The sequence below is a fragment of the Drosophila serrata genome, unplaced genomic scaffold, assembly GCF_035046125.1.
Source record: "Drosophila serrata isolate PLE 108 unplaced genomic scaffold, ASM3504612v1 contig_308, whole genome shotgun sequence".
Lineage (NCBI taxonomy): Eukaryota > Metazoa > Arthropoda > Insecta > Diptera > Drosophilidae > Drosophila > Drosophila serrata.
The window spans coordinates 199,283-218,510 of NW_028257206.1; the positions used below are offsets into that span (position 1 = coordinate 199,283).

The 19,228-nt window shown below is 43.3% G+C and overlaps 1 long non-coding RNA gene across 3 annotated transcripts in view; it reads right to left on the bottom strand.

The window, feature by feature from the left end:
• The window catches only part of LOC110187781 (uncharacterized), a 231,703-nt gene that overhangs the window by 175,880 nt on the left and 36,595 nt on the right, over positions 1-19,228 (bottom strand). For all 3 annotated transcript variants that reach the window (XR_015272693.1, XR_015272694.1, XR_015272692.1), the window contains exon 2: positions 14,600-15,147. This is a non-coding gene — a long non-coding RNA (uncharacterized LOC110187781). The remainder of the gene's footprint in view (positions 1-14,599; positions 15,148-19,228) is intronic.

The following is a 19,228-nucleotide window of genomic DNA, read 5'->3' on the forward strand; positions in this document are numbered from 1 at the left end:
GCGCTCATGCCCCGCGGCTGCTCTCAACGCCATCCTAGATATAATGCCGATAGAGTTGTTCGTGAAGGACACTGCGGCACAGAGCGCAGTAAGACTGAAGGCGAGCAAGTGCTGGAGGGACTACGGCGCCGGGCACAGCAAGCTCCTTGCAAACAGCGGCATTAACACAGACGTTAAGACCGACTACATGATAGCGGAAATGAAATTCGGGAACGCATTCTCGACATCATACCCATCAAGGGATGACTGGAGTAGGGGCAGAGTAGTAGTGGAGAACGAGGTGTCCCTCTAAACCGATGGCTCAAAGATGAGCTGCGGCGTAGGGGCTGGGATCTTCGCTGAAAATTGGGGAATTGAACAGGCTTTCAATCTCTCTAACTCAGCGACGGTCTTTCAGGCTGAGGTACTAGCCATAAGGGAAGCAGTCGAACTTTCCTTAGGGCAGGACCTCAGGGGCAAAAGAGTTCGAATCTACTCGGATAGCCAAGCGGCAATAAAATCCCTATCTGCAGTGAAAACAAACTCACGACTAGTGGCAGAATGCAAGAAGGCCCTTAATAGACTTGCCGACAAAAATAAGGTACAAGTAACATGGGTACCGGGACACAACGAGATCCCAGGTAATGAGAAGGCAGACGAACTAGCCCGTGCAGGCTCGGCAGGGCTAAGTTCTGACTTCGAATTACCAATCTCCCTAAACGCGATCCAGACAAGGATCCATGACCACTTTAGACAGATAGCCAGTAAAGAATGGCAAAGGAAGAGCGATCACAGAAGGTCAAGGGAATGTTGGCCGAGGTACGACAAGAAACGAACCAGGGAACTGCTATCCAACAGCAAGCGGGATATCAGCAGGTTCACGGCACTCACCACGGGACATTGGGCGATCGGTTCGCACGCAATGAAGTTGGGACTGCCATACAACGCAATCTGTAGAAGCTGTAAGCAACCTACAGAGCAAGAGACACCGGAACATCTGCTCTGCTTCTGCCCAGCGCTAAACCACATCAGATTTCGCCACTTCGGTGCATACCAGATGGAGCCACTGAGAAGCATAGGTAAGCTGGAAGTTTCAGCAATCCTAGGTTTCCTTGCTAACTCTGGATGGTACTGATAGTGTATTACAACAAAAAAACAGAGGGTGTGGATCAAAAAGGAGCTAAGCTCTAATTGGAGGCCCCAGCTTTGGGCCTCACCACTGTAACCTACCTACCTACCTACATAGAAGTGGGCCGTATAGAACCGGCACGTGCCTGTTGGGTTAAGTGTTAGCAGGCGCGAAAGGAAAACAAGAAAGAGGACGAGGAAATTAAATACTACCATGCTGCCAAATTGCTTGCCTGAATGTGTACTAAGTGGGGTAGAATTAAAGTTTTCAGTTTTGAAAGGCTATCTACTTTAGAAATTAATGTGTACAAATCATTATATTTTGCACACAATTCTCTAAAATGTTCATGCAATTAAAAAGAGGTTCTACAGTGGTGTAACAGTAAAGGAATATGTTAGGATCTAGTATTCCTACTTGGTACGTGGAAACCGAGCTGACTTGTTGCACTTTTCACGTCACCACGAATGAGGTAATAGTTATACGGTTGGCTAAGGATCGTCAGTAAATTAGATGGAGTCTATTAGTGTATGACGGTAATATATAGTTTGCATCCCAATTTAAACCGAGTAAAGCGACAAAATAAGATCTTTTGAACCGATTCGATGCGTTTACTATGGACGCTGTATTATAAAATAGGACGAACTAAAGAGCTACATATATAAGCATTTTATAACATAGGAGTCCTTCGACCAAAATTTAATAAATCCAAGCGCACCTCAGGTTCTATTCACCATAGACGAAATATGATCAATAAAGTCAAGTTTTGGGTCCAAGTGGGGGCCTGTAACGAATCGCTACACTCAAAACAAATGTCACAGGCAAGTTGTTAGCTCGAGATCGGAGCGCACGCAAGATATTTTTCCGGCTTCGGCTCGCCGGCTACGGGAGTGATGGTCTTGCTCAGATCTCGGGTTGCCTTTGCATAATTTTAAACAGAAATAACTGCGTGATACAACAAGCTTAAACCGGGACAGAGAAACAGACAACACATAAATAAAAGTTGAGGAAAATTTAACTCTCTTCGCCTTACTCCTCCTTTTTTAGCACTCCTGGTGTTCTGGAGGCTCTAGTTTGCCCACCCTTCCTATGGTCGCTCCCATCCTCAAAGCTATATAGGTTGAGCGACCCCTTCGACAAGTGCTACCCTACATCACAACGCATGCCAGCTGCGGCCAATACTCGACATTTTAAAACATTATAATAATTTTATTTAAAACTAGGACAATATAAATTCATTACTCAAAATAAGAACCGTATATAGACAATTAAACATTAAAACTTAGAATACCAATGATAAATTAATATACGCCCTTCGACTCAATTTCGGGCCTTAATAAAAATGATGGCAAAACAATTTTTGGCAAGTTGAAGGAAATTGTTAATTACGCTGACTGAGATTCAATCCACATGTTGCAACAACAAAAATAATAATTCGAATTGGAGAAGCATAAAAGCCCTCAGCTTAAATAGCCTTAAACGCAATAGCTTTATGTATCAGCGTTCCTCTTTTCTTTCCCTTTCCCTCTTCGTTTTCTGCCGTTGGTTCGGTTGAATTTCGATCTTTCTTTTATATTAACGGCTCATAATTTGGGACATTTTCTTTCTTCTCATTTTATTTCTTTTTCTTTCTTTCTTGTACTTGAAATTATTTAAATTATTACTTCGACACTCACCATTTTCTTAACTCCACCGATGAAAGCGCTTTCCTCGGAGGATAGCTGAAAATTGGGATGAAAATGATACATGCAAAAAAAAGAAATTCACATCCCTAAAAGAGATTAAGAAGATGGGGGGGGAAAACTGTAAAAAAAAGACGCATACGGCCCGCGCTATTTAAATCGATTTTCTCATTAATTTTGACCGGAATGCAACGAATTAACATTTCTCTTTGCCGCACATTGCTCTTTACATATGCTCATAAGTTCATTTCACATCATTCTTTTTTTCCTTGCAATTTTTCCGAAATTTAACCTAACTTAAAATTTCTATTTTTTCTTACACTAATTTTCCATATTATCTTCACTGACACTGGAACAAAATGGGGGTCGACAATTCCCTTTTTCTTTACAATAGTTCGTCGCGATGAGGCATGGGGCTCGAATTAAATGTACTTTGGCCGGGATCGCATTGCGGCGGCGAGTTCAAAACGCCCGAAAGAATTACATTAAACTAATCGCAATGCTTTGCCGAAGCCTATGCCTACGCCTACTCTAGCATAAAAGCTCGTACGACTGCTACCGAATTCTCTGCTTAGTTGTGCTCTCTAGAGCTGTTCGCCAAGGGAACAAAGGTCGTTCTAATGCATTCGGCAATTAATTATGCTTCAACCCCATAAAATTATATAAAAAGTAATATTTTTTTTCCCAGCTCTGGTGAGCGGGGCGACGGGGAAATCCTCCTCCTAGAATTCAGACCCAGGCGTTTAAAAGAATCCAAGAAGCTGCGCCGGCGTCGTTTCGTTGCCTGCCCCTCGCCTCTCCTCGGGCCTTCGAGCGGTACAAATTGCAGCCTTTAAAATTCATAAATAAGTTCAAGCTGCCTATGCTTCTCCCTATCTGTACGCTCACCTTTCTATTCGTGGCTCAGTGGCCAATAAGCAAAATTGTAATCTCAGCACTTTGAACACTCGCGATTACTTTTTCGAAATTTTGTCGTCAGTCGCCAAATATAGGAGTCACTACACTTCAGCAGCCAAAAATGGAATGCTGGAAGATGACGCCGGAAAAGTGGTGGTAACCCAATGTGAAAGTGGGGGAAACGGGGAGACCGTTGACAAATGCCTCTGTTACTCTCTCACCCGATCTTTCGTGCCCTAGCCGACCTACGCTTGCTACACTGGCAAAGCCGCCTTTCGACATATGATCGACCAACAGATGGCGCTAATAAAAAGTATCTTATACCGAGCAAGCGCTACAAAATACCCCCCTACCAAGATCAGGCTTGGGGATCAACACTCCAAGACTGATAAACAGCTTGCGAGGCTACTGCTTTATATCCTTGGCGTGGAATCGGCCTACATAACGCCCCTGCAAATCTTCAAGATCATAGTAAACTTGTCCGATCTTATCTCTTACTCTAGCTTTTATGAAAGACGGACCCAACTTTGCGTTGTACCCAGTTGCGAAATTGCTCTGCTTAAAATTCCTTCGATAAACTTCTTGGCCTTTACTAAAAGATACTTCCTTCGATCGCAGATTATATCTTCTTTCATTCTTTTCGAATTGGTTTTTCATTATCTCCGATGCTTTGCTGCGAGCAAGTTCTAAAGAATCCTCTTTCGTGAATGCCAAAGACCTATCTTCAAGCAAGCTAAGAGCTCTCAACACCTTATACGTTGCACCAGATGAGATGAAATGCTGCCCGAAAATCATATAATAGGGTGAAGTGCCTAAACTAGAGTGAACCGCTGATCTGAGAGCACAGCAGATGCTGCTTAGCTGCTCGTCCCAATCCTTCTGGTCGCTGCGTACATACGATCGTATGGCAGCTATCACCGATCGATTTACCCTCTCGGATGCATTAGCTTGTGGCGAGTAAACGGCGGTAAAAGTGTGTGAAATTTTGTACTCCCTCAACAGCTTTTGGAACAATTCTGATTTAAATTGAGATCCATTATCTGAAACAATGGTCTCTGGGACCCCAAAAGTATGGAATAAATCATCCTGCATATATTTCACAACCACGTCCGCTGTCAATTTCTTCACCGCCTTCAGAAAAACGAACTTGCTGTAGTGATCTAGCACGATAAATATGGCCACATTTCCACTTCTTGACCTAGGATACGGGCCCAAAAAATCCACGTAAAGTTTTTGGAAAGGCCTAATCCCATAGGTGGTCTTAAAGTACTATTGGGAGCCTTGGTCGTCTTACAGATGTCGCACGCCTGAATATATTCCTTCACATCCTTCACCAGTCTTGGCCAATAATAATACCTCCTTAGTCTCTCTAGAGTTTTATGGACACCTCCATGTGACGCTAAAGGATCATCATGAGACTTTTTAAGAACTTCGGGCACCAAGCCCGCCGGAATCCATAGTTTCCAACAAAAACTGTCATGCATAGGATCTCCTGTTAAATGCTCTGTCTTCCTATAGAGAAATCCGTCCGCTACTTTTAAATCTGGCAGACTGCTAGCGTTAGCCTCAACCTTTTTGATCAGCTCTATATAGTCAGGATCAAGAAAATGTGCAGATTCTAAGTCAACTAACAATCCATGACTCGCATCTACGGCAGCTATCTCTTCCTCATTGACTCGGGATAACGCGTCAGGGACTACGTTCAGCTTACCACTTCGATGCTCAATTTTGAACGTGAATCCTTGAAGTTTCAACGCCCACCGAGCAAGCCTGGAGTTCAAATCCGTTTGGGACATCAACCATTTGAGGGACGCATGATCCGTAATGACTGTAAAGTCGTGGCCCTCCACATACGCTCGAAACCGTTTTATGCAAATAATTGCCGCCAAACATTCCTTTTCGCTAACCGTGTACGACTTTTGAGCCTTGTTTAACTTTTTCGATACAAAGGCTATCGGGCATTCTTCACCACTCTCAGCTTTCTGAACCAAAACTCCTCCCACTCCGGAGTTGCTAGCATCGCAATGAATGTAAAATGGTTTACTAAAATCAGGACTACGAAGCACTGGAGCCGAGCAAAGCATTTCCTTTAATTTAGTAAACGCTTCTTCTCCTTCCGGAGTCATTACAAACTTCTGCCTAGGCTTTAAAAGGTCTGTCAAAGGAGCTGATACAGCTGCAAAATTTCTGATAAATTTCCGATACCATCCGACCATTCCAAGAAATCTTCTCAGTGCCTTCAAAGATCGTGGCAGTGGAAAATCCGTCATGGCCGATATTTTTTCGGGGTCTGTTCGAACTACTCCCTCGCCCACAATATGGCCCAAATATTTAACACTTTTCATGCAAAATTTGCTCTTCTCCACATTCAAAGTTAATCCAGCGGTCCTTATGCGACTGGAAACCGTTTCTAAAACCTTTAGATGACCCTCAAAACTATCTGATACAATCAAGAGATCATCTAGATATACAAAGACTTCATTTCTGAGTTCTGCGGGTATTACCTTATCCATCAACCTGGTCATCGTCTGCGAAGCATTAGTTAAAAGGAAAGGCATTACCTTATACTGGTATAACGGCTTGCCAGGGATCGTGAACGCGGTTTTATCGCGCGACTGCGGATCTAATGGAATTTGCCAATAGGCGTCCTTAAGATCCAGACTTGAAATAAAATTTGCTTTGGGAAGACGACTTAATATGGCATCAATTTGTGGCAAAGGGTACGCATCTTTCTTGGTTACGGCGTTTACCTATCCTGCTATCGAGGCAGAGTCGTACCTTTCCTGGCTTCTGCACCAAAACGACGGGCGAAGACCAAGGACTATCTGATTCCTCAATTACGCCTAGCTGAATCATACGGTTGACTTCCTCGTAAAGCAACTTTTCCACAGCTGGCGAAACTGGAAAATGTCTCTGTTTCACAGGCTTGGCATCTCCAACATCGATAGAATGAGAAAGTATGCTCGTTTTTCCCAAACCTAAAACCGCAAAAGATGGAACCTGCTTAATGACTGACTGCAATTAAGACTGCTGGATGTCAGACAAAACATGGGCATCGCTACTTAATTCATCTATACTCATTTCAGGGGGCAAAAGGTCGAAATTGGTCCAAAAGTCAATACCCAAATACAGGTCCTGACTCAGAGAAGGAATAATATATAAATCAAGCTCATGTATCTTTAATCGGCCTACCACTTTTTGCTGTTGACCATCGGCTGTATTTACTGTAGTTGCCACCCTTTTGAACGCTATTCCCTGTTTAATAATTTGGTTGGCCAAATTCCCACCGACGGCACTCATAGATACACCAGTATCTAAAAGACCGAGCACCAATCTGCCTAGAATTTGAACCTCTGCGTACGGCCGTCTATCCATGTTTTTGTATCTGATGGCATTTATCGTTTCAGCCGCTCGCCAAAAGTCTCTCATTCTTTTTGCATTTCGAGAATGAATTCTAACTGGGTTTGATAAGTCCGGTAATTGTATGTGCTGTATTTGCTGATGCCAAAAAACTGTTGCATCAGCAGCTGCCTCCTCTAAGCTAGTATTCATTGCTGACTGACATCGGAATTCGCTGGCTTGTTTCGGAGAACACACGGTTGTTGTCGGGTTCGTGTGTTCAACTTCCCGTTTTTTTGGCATTTGAGGCAGGACGGCTTGTAAGAATTAGGGGTACCGAAACCGTAACAGAATATTTTCCGTCTTTCCTCACAATCGTGATACCGGTGCCCTTCCTTTCTACAATTCCAGCATACCAATGCTAGAGCATCTACCTCTGCTACCTGCTCAACGTCCGAGAATTCAGCTGCATCATCCGACAGATACTCCTGCACAAGTTCAGATACTTGCTTCCGAAAAGGAACAGGTTTCTGATACCCATAAGTACGCTTCACATCTTCAAGGAAGCCTTCCCTACGCCGGCAGATATCTCGAAGCTTTTGGTCTGAGTCTATGCTCACGTTCAACAGCTCGTGCCTTATTTCCGGCCGCAAGTTCCGGCGAAGAGTTTCTACCAGATCTTTCTCTGGCATGGGAACTGTTAGGCAGTCTGTGATCTGTACCACAGCATCGTTAAAGGAGTCAAAGCTTTCCCTCTCTCTCTGCTTCCTGTCACGAATTGTCTCCCTCAGATCCACATCCGTACGCATATCTCGGAACTGCTTTCGTAAAGCTTCGGTAAGCAAATCCCACCTGGAACTATCGGATTCTTTATGAAACCGCCAATAAAACTCTCTCGCTTGTCCCTCGAACAGTACGCTGGCATTTCCGCAAATCAAATCAAAACGCGAGTTGAGGGTTTGTCGAGTTAACGCCTCCACTCGATACAAAAATTTATCTACACTCAATCCGTCGGGAGACCCGTTGAATCGCAGTTTCCAACTGCTAATAATTTGTCCAACCTTATCCGGACGACTACTTAAATCGGAGCTAGAAAAAGCTGACGTGGGCCTGTCTGGGACTTCAATATCCCCTGCTACTGATTGAGTTCCGAAGTTATGAACAGATTCGTTTGACCTTTGCGGCTCCTGCGTCTGCGCCGCGAAATTTGCCTGAATTATTTGGCCCATCTGTTCCGTAAGCTTAGTTAACAAATTATGCTGCACTGCCTTTAGTTGTTGCGCTACAATGTCGCTGATCGCTTCCGCATCAATGCTGCTCATCGCTTGCTTTTTTGGAGCTGGAGTCTTCGCCTTGGCGGAACTTCCCTTGGCCTCGCAACCAGGACAACTACCCTGCTTCTTGACCAACGCGTCTGCGCATTCCTTGTGGAATATATGCCCACAACTCCTACGGCTTACTTGATCAGGCGACAAAGCCTTTCCGCAGAGCATGCATTTCGTGGATCCTGAAGCCTCTGGATCCATGGCTAACGTTTAAATAAAACCAAAGCGGAGTAATAAATTCAGGACGACTACCAGTCGAAACGAATCGGATTCAAAATAGAAATTCCTAAGATCTTATATCCCTATATAATACTTAAAACCAGCTAGAAATTAATCTAAAATTAATATACAAGATTCGAACATAAATAATTAAGAATTTATCCAAGTTCCGAACCTCAAGATCGCTATGGAATCTATATAGATCGAAGCCTCACTTCAAATCCCTTCATTAAATAAATTTAATAATAATAATAATATTTAGGAAATACAATGATAACACCTGAAATATAGAAAAATATAAACACAAGCAATAAAAATTTTGTTTCGCAACGAAAATCAAATCAAAAATCGACAATCAACAAATCAATACAAAAAGTCTGGCCAGCAAGCATAGCAATGCTTGTAATTAAAATGCACTTATATACAAACAAAAGTTTCAGCACAAAAGAGAATCAAAAAAAATATGACGAGCGTTGTTTATCGCTATTTGGCAATAACACCAACACTGCAGAGCGTGTTGCCGTGGTCAGACGAAAGCTTTGCTGTCTGCTATCCGATCGGCCCACGCTTCTACTCTTCCGTCAATGTTGGGTCTATGCCTTCTGCTAATATCCGTGGCCTGAGTTTCTCTTCTGAAAGATAAACGCTCAGTAAGTCCTATGCAAATAATAACAAAATTAATTAGCCCCTATGAAATTTGTTGTGTCCCTTTGCCTATGCCTATCATCCGTGGTCAAGTGATCGCTTCTGAAAGCAAATGCACCTGCTAGTCCTATGCGTGTGATATGCACCGACTCGGGCTACACGGTGTAGAGTATACACGAGTTTGTCTACTCCCTATTCCTCTGTTGTCGTCTGCGGCCGGCTAGATGCTTCAAACCTGAGTCATCTTCTTCCGTATTCCTATGCTTCCGAACAACTGTGAGTGGGAATTGACATGCCTTCTCACCAGCTGGAGCAACCGTGGCTTGGTGACTACCTGTAAACACAACCTAGTCTTAGCCCACCCCATGGCTGAACAAAAAGTTTAACAATTATTTGTGTGTGTGTCTGTGTGAGTCACATTGAACATATATGTGGCCTTCACGTTGGCCAATTTTATCAAAATTATGAACTGATAATCATAAATGATAATTCTATATGTATGTGGCCCCACGTTGGGCGACAATTTAAAGTTGAGGAAAATTTAACTCTCTTCGGCTTACTCCCCCTTTTTTTTAGCACTCCTGGTGTTCTGGAGGCTCTAGTTTGCCCACCCTTCCTATGGTCGCTCCCATCCTCAAAGCTATATAGCTTGAGCGACCCCTTCGACAAGTGCTACCCTACATCACAACGCATGCCAGCTGCGGCCAATACTCGACATTTTAAAACATTATAATAATTTTATTTAAAGCTAGAAAAATATAGATTCATTACTTAAAATAAGAAACGTATATAGACAATTAAACATTAAAACTTAGAATACCAATGATAAATAAATATACGTCCTTCAACTCGATTTCGGGCAAAGATAAAAATAATGGCAAAACAATTTTGGCCAAGTTGGAGGAAATTGTTAATTACGCTGACTGAGATTCAATCCACATGTTGCAACAACAAAAATAATAATTCGAATTGGAGAAGCATAAAAGCCCTCAGCTTAAATAGCCTTATGTATCAGCGTTCCTCTTTTTTTCCCTTTCCCTCTTCGTTTTCTGCCGTTGGTTCGGTTAACTTTTCGATCTTTCTTTTACGTTAACGGCTCAAGATTTGGGACATTTTCTTTCTTTCCAATTCATTTCCTTTTTTTTTTTGTACTTGAAATTGTTTAAATTATTACTTCGACACCCACCATTTTCTTAACTCCACCGATGAAAGCGCTTTTCTCGGAGGCTAGCTGAAAATTGGGATGAAAATGATACATGAAAAAAAAAGAAATTCACATCCCTAAAAGAGATTACGAAGATGGGGGGGGGGAAACCATAAAAAAAGACGCATACGGCCCGCGCTATTTAAATCGATTTTCTCATTAATTTTCACCGGAATGCAACGAATTAACATTTCTCTTTGCCGCACATTGCTCTTTACATATGCCTAAGTTCATTTCACATCATTCTTTTTTTTCTTGCAATTTTTCCGAAATTTAACCTAACTTAAAATTTCTATTTTTTCTTACACTAATTTTCCATATTATCTTCACTGACACTGGAACAAAATGGGGGTCGAAAATTCCCTTTTTCTTTACAATAGTTCGTCGCGATGAGACATGGGGCTCGAATTAAATGTACTTTGGCCGGGATCGCATTGCGGCGGCGAGTTCAAAACGCCCGAAAGAATTACATTAAACTAATCGCAATGCTTTGCCGAAGCCTACGCCTACACCGACTCTGGCATAAAAGCTCGTACGACTGCTACCGAATTCTCTTCTTAGTTGTGCTCTCTAGAGCTGTTCGCCAAGGGGACAAAGGTCGTTCTACCGCATTCGGCGATTAATTATGCTTCAACCCCATAAAATTATATAAAAAGTAATATTTTCCCCAGCTCTGGTGAGCGGGGCGACGGGGAAGTCCTCCTCCTAGAATTCAGATCCAGGCGTTTAAAAGAATCCAAGAAGCTGCGCCGGCGTCGTTTCGTTGCCTGCCCCTCGCCTCTCCTCGGGCCTTCGAGCGGTACAAATTGCAGCCTTTAAAATTCATAAATAAGTTCAAGCTGCCTATGCTTCTCCCTATCTGTACGCTCACCTTTCTATTCGTGGCTCAGTGGCCAATAAGCAAAATTGTAATCTCAGCACTTTGAACACTCGCGATTAATTTTTCGAAATTTTGTCGTCAGTCTCCAAATATAGGAGTCACTACACTTCAGCAGCCAAAAATGGAATGCTGGAAGATGACGCCGGAAAAGTGGCGGTAACCCAATGTGAAAGTGGGGGAAACGGGGAGACCGTTGACAAATGCCTCTGTTACTCTCTCACCCGATCTTTCGTGCCCTAGCCGACCTACGCTTGCTACACTGGCAAAGCCGCCTTTCGACATATGATCGACCAACAGATGGCGCTAATAAAAAGTATCTTATACCGAGCAAGCGCTACAGGCCCAAATCATCAACAGAATTAATTCTTTCTAAAGACCAGCAGTTCAACGTTTAGGTAGGAAGCTTAGGAACTACACGAGAGAATGTTATTAGCTTGTATTTCGTGTCATTTAAGTTTAATAAGTTTACACGGCACCAGGTTTGAAAATTATTGAGATATGTTTGTAAATCCGACTGACATGCAACGTCGTTGTATTGCACGCAAAGCTTAACGTCATCAGCGTATAAAAACACCCTGGAGTTAGTGAAGACTTTGGGCGGGCCATTTATAAATAATGTAAACAATAAGGGTCCCAAATGGCTTCTCTGTTCTAATTTCAGGATACCCAGCCCAGTAGAGGCCACATTCGTGGCAGCAGATGGGAGCGTAGCTTTGATCGCCTTGGCTTACATTGCCTATGACGAGCCTCCCCGCCTGTGCCGGAAAATATGTTGCTGCAAAGGGCCGAAGAAACAAAGAAAGCTCAGAAACTAATCAAAGAGATTAGTCATTTTTTGAAAACATTCAAATTTCCCAGCACGAGATACTTTCAAGGTTGAGAAAAGGTGTTAGATCTCATCTTGAAAGCTGAACAGGGTAAATTCAGGGTCGATAATTGGAGAGTATATACAAAACACACCTTCTCAGACCAGTGGTACATTATCTTTGACCTAAAGGCACCGGTAAGTAAACAGGTACCGAGAAAAAATCCTCGTAAGACAGATTGAGACGCATTGGGCGCAAATTGTTGAATTTAAAATCCGAAACAGGAGAATATATATGCAAACCTCTTTAAAGGCACTCGTCAGGAGGTGGAGCACCTCACGAACATCCTGAATAAAGCTTTTCAAGAGACAAGCAAGATTACATTCGGGAAGGAGCAGCACTAACCATAGAAAGAAAAGAATTGAGCGATCTCAGGAACAGTGCACGAAAATACATCGTTACTACTAAGCGAATCCCGGTCCCGGAATGCATAATACCGGCAATGCTACGATCAGCCAAGAAAAGCATCTGTAGGTGGCTAAAAGCCATTTACCAAGCTTGTATAAGACTGACGCACATCCCACTCCTGTGGAGGAAGGCAAAAATCATATTTATACCGAAACCGGGCAGAAGAGGGCATATCCTAGCAAAAAATTTACAGACCGCAAAGGAAAGTCAACGGAAAGCACTACACGAAGTTGTACAACATGGCGAGAAGACAAGCCATACACGATGGCCGCCAAGGCTAGTTCAATAACGTGAGAAACTTCAGAGAGTGGATCAGACTGGATCACAGCCGCACTGAGTGGCACTCACCTCACGTGGGCAGTAAAGAGAGGCACACCTCATTGTGGGGCTCTATCGCCCCTACTCTGGCTCATAAATATGAACGCCATATTGATACATCTCAATATGGGTTGAGTCAAAGTAGTTGCTTAATCAACGACGTGGTACTGCTAGTATGAGGACCATATCCTGACGTTATTAGCGAAATGGTGGCAGGTGCGTTGGGTCACTTAAACATATGGGCAAAAACCTGCGGACTAGGTATCAATACCACTAAGACAGAACTTATGCTCTTCACACGTAGAACGAAGATACCACCCTTCAACATGCCCAGGGTAAACGGCATGGAGCTTAAACTAGCGGAGCGAGCAAAGTATCTAGGAGTGTTACTGTAGAAAAAACTCTCATGGAAGGAAAACATTGCAGAAAGAGTGAGGAAGGCAAGCATTGCCCTCCACTCCTGCAGGAAAATGTTTGGGAACATATGGGGACTGCACCCAAATATAATTATATGGCTCTACACAGGACTGGTACGGCCAATAATAACATATGGGGCCCTAGTATGGTGGCCGGCACTAACTAGAACTTACAACAGAACGAAGCTGACACGGATGCAACGAGCAGAGAGTGCGGGAGCCGTGGGAGCAACGCGCTCATGCCCCGCGGCTGCCCTCAATGCTATCCTGAATATAATGCCGATAGAGCTGTTCGTGAAGGACATTGCAGCACAGAGCGCAGTTAGACTGAAGGCAAGCAATTGCTGGAGGGAATACGGCACCGGCCACGGCTAGATTCTTGAAAGCAACGGTATAAATGCATAAAAAACAACTGACTTCATGATCCCGGAGTTGAACTTCGGGAACGCAATCTCGACCTCATATCCAACAAGGAAAGACTGGAGCAGGGACAAGGTGGTAGTAGAGAACGAGGTGTCCTCTACACTGATGGCTCCAAGATGAGGCATTCAATCTCTCAGACTCAGCGACAGTCTTTCAGGCTGGGTTAGCAGCCATAAGAGAAGCAGTTGAACTCTCCTTAAGGCAGGACCTCAGAGACACCAAAGTACGGATCTACTCGGATAGCCAAGCGGCTATAAAATCCCTAGCTGCCGTGTAAACAAACTGGCGGCTAGTGGCAGAATGTAAAAAGGCCTTTAATAGACTTGCTGATAAAATTGAGGTACAAGTAATCTGAGTACCGGGACACAACGAGATCCCAGGGAACGAGATCCCGTGATACGACTAAAAACTATCCATTGAACTGCTATCCGACAGGATCAGCTGGATCACGTCAGTCACCACAGGACATTGGGCAATCCCATGCAATGAAGATGGGCGGCCACATAATACAATCTATAGAAGCTGCAAGCAAACTACAGTGCAAGAGACACCGGAACATCTGCTCTGCTTCAGCCCGGCGCTGAATCACATCAGACTTCGCCAACTGGAAAGCTGAAGGTATCGGCAATCCTAGGTTTCTTTACTGACTCTGGTTGGTACTGATAGTGATCAGGACCACCAATGACAAACAGAGGGAGTAAAGCAAAAAGGAGTTTAGTTCTAATTGGAGGCTCTAGTCTTGGGCCTCACCACTGCAACCTTCCTACCATTCTTTTTAGTCCTGCGGGTTACATTTATGATATTGTTAAAATATGCCTGTCGTATATGAAATACAGTTATGATGTTCAATATAAATTGTTGTATATACTTACAGTTTCGGCTGCACACTTAAGCATTTTTGCCAGTAGTATTCAAAATTATCGAATTGATATGTATAAATAACAGTCAATATAGTCATTGCGTAGAAAATCAGAAACATCCAAAATCCATACAGAAATTTAATCCATAGTTGCAATGACATCTGAAAAACCATCAAGAAAAGTAAAAAAAGTGACATGTAACATATTCGAAATCCTGTCATTGCGCTTTCAATCATTGCACATAAAAATATTAAAAATATCAACATCCACATCCAAATTCGAGTTATAAAATTTGATACGCTTTTGAAAACAAATATGATAAGTTGAGGGGCTTGAGATTTTTCAAAAAGTCGATGCTTGGAGCGTGAATGATTAGGTCCAAAAATTTGTTGGAATAGATCACTTTTTGTCACATCTTGAGATTTTTCTTTAAAAAACTGACGTGAAGTTACCCAAAATACAAATAGAAATCCGGCCTTTACTGTCAAAGGAATCCAAGGCTGACTCTTTCTGTTTTGTGGATAGACAAACCCTACTTGCTCAAGGTTAATTCCGAAACTCTGAAAAAATAAACAAATTTGTTTTATAGTTATGTATGATCAATCATCAACACTAAAAGTTATTTCGACAAGAAGGGCTGGAGAAAAATTTTTTGTTCATTATTAATAATGTTCAATGAATTTATTGCTTAACAGCGAGACTATATTCAGATAACAGTTAATTTTTTAATTATTAAAAAAAAAGAAAATAAAACCGAAGACTTTGGTGGCAAAAAATAATTAATTTTATGCAGAGTGAAAAACGAAAAGAGTGCGTCTGCTCGAATTCAATTCAAATTTGCGAGTCCCTATTTTTACACGATCATGCTTAGAGGTAAGCTTAAACGGTTGGCAAAGGCTGGGCGAGCTCGCGGCTAACTAACTTATACTAGACTTTAAATTTTTAATTCCATATAAACGATCTTTCGTAGGAGCCACTGTTAAGGCGGCAGGTTGTCCTCTGACACGCAATTTTGCTGGCCCAAGACTTTACGCTCCAGCTATAATGTGGTTCCTGTACCAATGTTGGATTTTTATATCAATACCAATTCTGGAATGAGGGTCGGAAAGTAGCTCCAGGTTTACTAAAATTATTATTTTAATTGAAGCACGGTCACTAAAAACGATGTGGGGGATCTTCTAACTTATATTATGCAAGCAGTTTTATGATGAGTTCATCCCATGAACACAGCTTGGAAAAATCCTCCAGCTTAACCCTCCACGAGGGCGCCGGCTGGTCAATGGGCACTGAATTACCCCGTATAATGGTATTCCAATGGCGCATGCTCTGTCCGGGGTAATGCAGTGTCTAGCTAAGGCTTTGAGTCATTTCCTCCCGCTTAAATACTGGAGGAAGTGAAGCACTAGCCATGGTTGGAGGTGCCTGGCGGCAGGCATAAAACGCAAGTGGGTGGTTCCCCGAAAATAAACCAAACTTTTTTTTTCGCAGGGATGGAGAAAAGAGAAGCTACCGAGGCTGGGATGTCAGCCCGAACGTCGGTGGAAGGCGTGACTGCTACCACTGAAGGGGACGGAGGAAAGCAATCCTCTCTGCGTGTTGCCAGCGGTCACACCTCTGATTTGACGGGAGCAGGTCACGTCAGTTGCAGCGATACTGTCATAAAAACGACGCAAAGGCTAAGCCGCACGGGTGCCGTAGTCTATACAGACTCGAACCTGGGGAACGTGCAGCTTTCAAAAGAGGAGGAAGAAAGCCTTCTTCACTCGCCGGAACTAGGTACAAGCTCCCCGCGTTGGGACGGGCCGAAGCGTTTAAGCGAGGGAAAGAAGGCAAAGGCGCAGTATATAGCTTCCCTTCGCATCCAGAGCCGGCTTCAGACAAAAGCTGCCCTTTTCGAAGAGGATAAGGTGAAGTTCAACTGGGCCGAGCAAAGGATCGAAGAGATCAGACTGCACTTCGCCAAGCTTCCCAAAATGCCATCAAAGGGCGGTTTCGCCAACAAGGTGGAGGTATGCTTGCCACCAAAAGGCAACGCGTGCCCAAGGAAGCAGGCACCCCCTTGAAGGCGAAGAAACCCAAACTCAGGGAAAAGAAAATCGATAAGGCCAGTGAGGTGACCAAACGACACTTGATCGTGGAACTCAATGTCAAGAGTCATTGATTACGTGGATAGAGGAAGACCCTGTAGCGCCCATGCACACATTTGATGGTGCAGGGTGGCTGAATGGGGTAAAAAACTTAAAGTGTATGGATGACCCGAAGTGCTGTGGGACGGGGCCAAGCTGGATATGGTGGGCAGGGAACTAATCGCATCCATCTCAAAAGCGAGATACACTCCCCCTTTCCTATCCAAGGGGACCGAGCGTCAAAGCTGCTGCAGCGTCATAGTCCCGACATCCCCCAACCGCAGAATGAAAAAGTGCCACCCAGGGGATAAGAATGCTCACACCCTGAAAGTAGGTGAGGTGGAGAAGAACCTAGGTCTGAAAACCATCCTCGACGCCCCCAGGAACGAAACTGAACAGTCCGAGAAGAAAAGACGGTGACCTGACGATAGTAGTCAACAGAGAAATGCATTGAGTATGATCGGTCCGGTTCGATCAATAACGCTCAAGCCGATCAAAACTCTACACAGCGCATCATTACAACTTGTTCGATCGAGTTTCGCGCACAATTCGAACGATCTCGTTCTATCGGCTTGCTTGTTCTGTTGGCTGATTCAAACAGATTGGTTCGTACCGGCATGATGATCCAAACTGATCGTGCAGAAAAGAACGATCGAGCCCAACGATTCATAAGAGCTCGGGATTCGCTCATGTTGCGCTTGAATTGAATGTGAATGATGCAATCAGACCGAAAATATGTACAAAATTATACATATGTGCGCAGAAAAGAAGTTGCTATGAATAGAATTAACTAAAACAGATTAACTTCATTTATTTGTCATTTTATAACCTAAAACTAAAATTCAACAAATAGTATGCTTAGAACACTAGGAACACAAATTCTTCTTCATGGAATAATCGGATTGAATCAAACCCGGTTAAACCAAAATAAATGATTGTGATTGCAAGCAGCAGTCTCGAACATTCTTTGCCACTCACACAAAACTTTGGACCAACAAAAATCATATCGCAACCGTGCAAGAGTGATCGAAAATGAATATTCGCTTCGAACATGTTCCCTAACGATCATACAATTTTGTTGATGCAAAGTTTTGCGTCAAAAAAAATCCGAGTCAATGATCGGGTATGATCGTAAAAATGTTGACCGTTGCAGTTCTCTGGTAGTCAACCCATCGAGCAAGGTCCCGTAGGCGGAACTCCTTATTGCCATGGAGCAAGGGTCCGCCGATGTAGCTCTAGTTCAAGAGACTTTGATTGCCTAAGGCAAAGTAGTTGCTGGACTAAAGTCCTCAAATTATAGCGCTTTTTAGTTCACAATCGGTAAGCAGGAACAAAACTGCCTTACTCGTATGGAAGGGTCTTTAAGCTAACCTTATGTCTCATTATAGCTCGGACGACACGACTGTGGTGTTGCTAGAAGAAGAGGAACACCCATTTGTGTCGTCAAACGTTCTAGATATAACACTCGTAGCGGGACAAAGTACAATGGTATCAGACTGGAAAGTCCTGAAGAGACCATCCTTCTTAGACCACAGATACTTATAGTTCCATTGCGAATTCGATCACTCTACAAAACCAACAGTCTTTACAAACCCCGTAACACTAACTGGGAAAGTTCAAAGAAATAATCTCTCGTAAACTCGTGACATGACCGGGCTCAATGAAATCCAATGAAGATATAGAAAAGTCTTAAGACATCGTCTCAATGGAATTACTAGGCGCATATCATCATGCCCGATTTCAAGAAGCAAGAAAAGGCCCAGACCATCCTGGTGGAACAAAGACCCCTCGCTCCAACGCGATAACCTCAGAGAATTCTTCTAACTCGCCAAGCAAGCGAAGGATGATATAATCAACGAGGAATACAAAATCTTGATAAGGAACTACACGAAGAAAGTGCGCAGAGCACAAAGAAGATCTCGGAGAAACTTCAGCACCACATAGAGACACCCCCAGAAACGACTAGACAACGGAAGTTGCTTTCAAAGCAACCCACCATACAGAGTCGGCTTAAACGCGACGACAGCACTTATGCACGCGCGCTTCCCAGGTTGCACAGAGATCTCGCAAACGATCTCATATCCTCTAGAAGAATTCACTGGGCTTTAGACTCCTCTGAGGGGATAATAGCGCCAGGACTAGATGGAATATTTCCAGCCATGCTGCACGCGACCAAAAAAGCCCTCACTCTATGACTATACGCAATCTACACAGCTAGCCATAGTACAGAAAATTAAGTTTGATTTGAGTATGTCGTAGGAATAAGTCTGGTGAAAATACGAAGAGCTTGAATAGGTTGTTTGAAAAAACTGCGAAAATAGATCGGCTATTGCCTGATCATTAGTTGCAGTAGTATTTTTAAATGAAAGCAAGGAAGGATTTGTTTTAGGCTTACGTTTAGTGTTAACGAAATTATTAAACTGTTTTGGGTCCTGTAAGAACTGGGCCCTACAACGAGTTAAATAGTTTTTATAACACTGCGCGTTCAGCACGGTAAAGTTTGACCGAGCTGATA